Genomic DNA, 5,408 nt, shown 5'->3' on the forward strand with positions numbered 1-5,408 from the left:
TGTTACAGTTTCTTTTATTTAATATAAGTGTTATATTAGATATTGAATGCCTGTATTTTGTGGATTTTAACATGTCTAAAGTTTTATAAATTATTAAAAAATTGGGTTAGACATTTATTCCATAACGAAGAACAGTTGCATGCTCATATAGGTTAACCACTTGTTTTAATAGTTAAAATAGGTCGTTAAACTTGTAAAACTAGGGTTACAAACTCAACAAGTATATAACCATGTCGAAGGTTGGGGGTATTTAAGTTGACGGTCTACGGAACACCTCCTACCAGGGGATTATGGCTGAATAATTGAGTGTTGGTAACCAGTTTTATGAGTATTCGTGAGCGATGTGAGGTAATAAAAGGGTTTATCACCTAGACATCGTAGGTTTAAGTCCATTTATAAGAGTTATACTTGGATAAACCACATGGACTTAGGGTTGTTTTTATTAGCCGGAAAAGAACCTAAGTATATAGTTACACAAAAATTGGAACACTTCCGTGGTAGTGAATAACTTCTATATGATAGAGTTATTAGAAAACTTTAGTAGGAGATTAATAACCTACACGGTATGTTATTCTTAGCTCTTGTGTCCCTAAGAGTTCACAGTTTGGATTTAAGCGTACTTCGTGTCACTCTGGAAGTGACCTCCCTACTGAAAGTATTTTTTAGCTTAAGTTTAGACTCTTGTGAATAAAGGGAAGTTGTTCGAACAGAAATCCAGCTAGTCGATTAATCTCGGATCGTTGGAGTCCATGATACGTAGGTCCATGAGGTCCCCATACTAGCTCGGAAATGGATTAGCTCTAGAGTAGCGCGATAACTTAATTTGAAATATTCAAATTAGAATCAAACGGAATTCGAGAAAATATATTTAAATATGATTTAAATATATCAAGATGAATTTATTGTGTAAAATTAATTTAATATTGGATATTAAATTAATTAGAATTATTTAAATTATTTAAATAATTATTTATTAATTTTATTAGCAAATTAATTTATGAAATTAATTTGTAAAATTAATAAATTTTGATTTTAGTAATAAATTTTGATTTTAAAATCAATTTTAGATTTTGGAAATAGAAAATTACACAAAAATGAAAAATGGTTTTTCATCTTTAACTTGCTCACTCGGAACCCACCACTTTCAAGCTTCAATAACTCCAAGCATGAGCTGCATCCCATGAAGAAAATATCTTTGCATGATAGTCTGTAATATATTGAAGAGATTGGAGAAAAGTTGAAGTGATTAAACAGAATGGATTTTTCTGAAAAAATCAGATGAAGAATGTGTTCTTCATTTTTGGTTGTTGCAGCGAGCTTTCTTCAAATTCCATTTTATTTAAGATTATTTTGAGTCTCACAACTCAATCTAGAGCACTAAGAGAATAGTAGGGAAGATCTTGTGGTGGTCTACACAAAGATTTGGAGGATTTTGCAGCTAGAAAGAGAGATTTCAATGGTTCTTTAAATGTACGTTGTTGAAACCCATTAACTCTGTTTAAGCATGTTTCTTTTATGCCAAAATTAATGAACTAGAGTGCTTATGGATCATATTCTCTTCTGCTACGTGCTGGTGTCGATCCAACAACTGAATGTGCACATGTCCACATTATCTCGTTAGACGTGCTATAGGAAAGCTAACAATGTCTCCGAGTACAATCTCGATTTTAAATGCGACTCAACAAGAAAAATATCATGAGTTAAATCAACCAATAAAATCTAGAAAACACACTTCCCCACCATGCCAATTTCCAAACATTACACATATATATCATAACATATATATATAGAATTCAACATAACAAAATAATAAAACCTCTCACAGTCCTCCTGTTTATCCTTCAAGAATTTTCCAAGCATAACTCCTGGCCCTGTCTCCTTGAATTTCACTTCTTTTCTAGAAATTCCAAATTAGTAAAAAAAAATTCCTCCAGTAATTCCCTTTTAATCCAGGACTAACTTAAAAATAAAATAAGGAATAAAATGTATACTTCCTTAGAAAAATGAGGACAACAAAAAATTGAACCTACAGTTGAGAGACTAAAATCATATGGAAACCTATTTTGTTTACCATGTACTATTTTATTATATGACCCCAATGCACAAAATGAAAAATCAAAAAATAAAAAATTTGAAGAAAGATACTCAAATTCATGAGCTTCACACTAATGAGACAAAACTCAAACTCAACTTTCACTATAATTGAATTTATTAGCCATACTTTATTACTCATGTGAGGTTGATGTCTTTAAAATTAAAACCAAAGATGAAAAATGAATACCCAAATCCTTATTGGGAAAACAGACTTTTGGTGTAATATTTTTAATTGGGTGATAGGTTATTTCAGGATAAGGTCGACACATATTTTTGAAATTCTTTTCTAAAAGAGAGTATTTTCCAAATTTCACTAAAGCAACTCATACCGATAAAGTTTGGCCAGCTAAATTCACTTACATTATTCCTATATTTAGAATTCATCAACAAATAGAGTACAAAGATTGATGGAAAACCTATCACATATTTACGTAGATTCCTTGTATATAAACACATTGATTCCGACATAAACAAACCCTAAAGTTTAAAATCAAAATGGTTAACCTTCAATGGCTTGTTCTTCCCTCCTTGCAACTTTATCTTGCTTTTCTTTTTGTAAAGGAGACAGTGTCTCCTATGATTCAAATGCCATAATTATCAATGGTGAACGACGTGTTATCTTCTCAGGATCAATTCATTATCCACGCAGCACCGAAGCAATGTGGCCTGATCTTATTCAAAAAGCTAAAGATGGTGGACTTGATGCAATCGAGACGTACATTTTTTGGGATCGCCACGAACCTCGACGACGAAAATATGATTTCTCTGGACATCTAAACTTTATCAAATTCTTCCAACTCGTTCAAGAGGCTGGGCTATATGTTGTGATGAGGATTGGTCCTTACGTGTGTGCCAAGTGGAACTATGGAGGCTTCCACTGTGGTTGCATAATATGCCGGGAATCCAACTTCGAACTGACAATCAAGTCTACAAGAATGAAATGCAAACTTTCACAACAAAGATAGTGAATATGTGCAAACAAGCAACCTCTTTGCATCAACAAGGGGGGCCAATAATCTTAGCTCAAATCGAGAACGAGTATGAAACGTGATGACCCCATATGGAAGCGCAGGAAAAACATATATCAACTGGTGTGCTCAAATGGCTGAATCTCTCAATATTGGTGTTCCATGGATCATGTGCCAACAAAGTGATGCCCCACAACCTATCATGAATACATGCAATGGATTCTATTGTGATAACTTTAGTCCTAACAATCCTAAGAGCCCAAAAATGTTTACTGAAAATTAGGTGGGATGGTTCAAGAAATGGGGAGATAAAGACCCTTATAGAAGTGCAGAAGATGTAACTTTTTCTGTGGCAAGATTTTTTCGATCTGGTGGTGTGTTTAACAACTATTACATGTATCATGGAGGCACAGACTTTGGAAGAACATCGAGAGGTCTATTCATTACTACGTCATATGATTACAGCGCCCCACTTGATGAATATGGAAACGTGAATCAACCCAAATGGGGACATCTCAAACAACTCCACGAATCCATCAAAATGGGAGAGAAGATTCTCACCAACGGCACCAGTTTAGACCAAAAATTTGGTAGCTTTGTTACTTTAACGAAATTCTCCAACCCCACAGTAGGGGAGTGGTTTTGTTTTTTGAACAACATTGATGCCAGCAATAATGCTACAATAGATTTGCAGGCAGATGGAAAGTACTTTATACCAGTTTGGTCTGTAAGCATTCTTAACGGTTGAAACAAAGAGGTTTTCAACATTGCAAAGATCAATTCCAAACATCTATGTTTGTAAAGGTGCAGAATGAGAAGGAAAATGCACAACTGTCGTGGGTTTGGGCTCCGGAGCCCATGAGAGATACTCTACAAGGAAAAGGTACATTTAATGCAAACCTTCCTTTGGAACAAAAAGGAACCACGGTTGATTTTAGTGACTACTTGTGGTATATGACAAATGTTGAAACTAATTCAACATCTTCACTTCAAAATGTAACTCTACAAGTGAATACAAAGGGTCATGTGCTTCATGCCTTTGTTGATAGACGGTACATTGGATAGCAATAGGGAAGCAATGGTCAGAGTTTTTTATTTGAGAAACCCATTCTATTAAAAGTCGGAACCAACACCATAACCCTTTTGAGTGCAACAGTAGGATTGAAAAATTATGATGCATTTTATGACACGGTGCCAACTGGAATTGATGGAGGTCCCATTTATCTTATTGGAGATGGAAATGTCACAACTGATTTGTCATCAAATTTATGGTCTTATAAGGTTGGATTAAATGGAGAAATGAAGCAACTTTACAACCCAATGTTCTCACAGAGAACAAAATGGAGCACATTAAATAAAAAATCTATTGGCAGGAGAATGACATGGTACAAAACAAGCTTTAAGACACCCTCAGGAATTGACCCTGTAGCATTGGACATGCAAGGAATGGGAAAAGGTCAGACTTGGGTAAATGGACAAAGCATAGGTCGATTTTGGCCTTCTTTCATTGCTGGCAATGATAGTTGCAGCTCAACCTGTGACTATAGAGGTGCATATGATCCTAGCAAGTGCGTTGGAAATTATGGGAATCCTTCCCAAAGATGGTATCATGTTCCAAGATCGTTTCTATCGGATGACACCAACACGTTGGTTTTGTTTGAAGAAATTGGTGGAAATCCTCAACAAGTCATAGTTCAGACCATCACTATAGGAACATTATGTGGAAATGCTTGAGTTGTCTTGTCAGGGAGGGCATATCATCTCTGAGATCCAATTTGCTAGCTATGGAAATCCAGAGGGAAAATGTGGTTCATTTAGAAAAGGTTCATGGGATGTTTCAAATAGTGCTCTTTTGGTAGAAAAGACTTGCATTGGTATGGAAAATTGTTCAATTGATGTATCTGCAAAGTCGTTTGGATTGGGCAATGCTACAAATTTATCTGCAAGATTAGCAGTTCAAGCACTATGCTCAATGAATCGAGTAATGTAATATATATATTATCATTCGAGCTAACAAACAAATTGATTTTCTTTCCTTTTTGTGGTATGATTTATTAATCACAAACCTAAGAGAAATTAGAAACTTCAAAACAAGTTTTTCTTCTTAAAAATTTAAAAAAAAATGATAAAATATTTCGAATCTTCGTCTAAATAATCTAAACAACCAATAATCTGTTAGTAGAAATTATCTAACACCCAATAATATTGAAATTGTAAGAAAAACAAGTACTTTTAATACGATAAATTTTAACTAAAATTTAAAATATATTTTGTTTTCCTTTTTCCAAAATTTATATTTAAGGGCTAGTTTCATAAATAGAATTCCAGCCCAAAATAGTGGAATAT

General features: G+C 34.1%; 1 pseudogene; it reads left to right on the forward strand.

Annotated features, from left to right (window-relative positions):
• Positions 1 to 2,589: 2,589 nt before the first annotated feature.
• Positions 2,590 to 5,052, forward strand: LOC120069668 (annotated as a pseudogene).
• The last annotated feature ends 356 nt before the right edge of the window (positions 5,053 to 5,408 follow it).

The sequence above is a fragment of the Benincasa hispida genome, unplaced genomic scaffold (genome assembly GCF_009727055.1).
Source record: "Benincasa hispida cultivar B227 unplaced genomic scaffold, ASM972705v1 Contig544, whole genome shotgun sequence".
In the NCBI taxonomy this organism is placed as follows: Eukaryota; Viridiplantae; Streptophyta; class Magnoliopsida; order Cucurbitales; family Cucurbitaceae; genus Benincasa; species Benincasa hispida.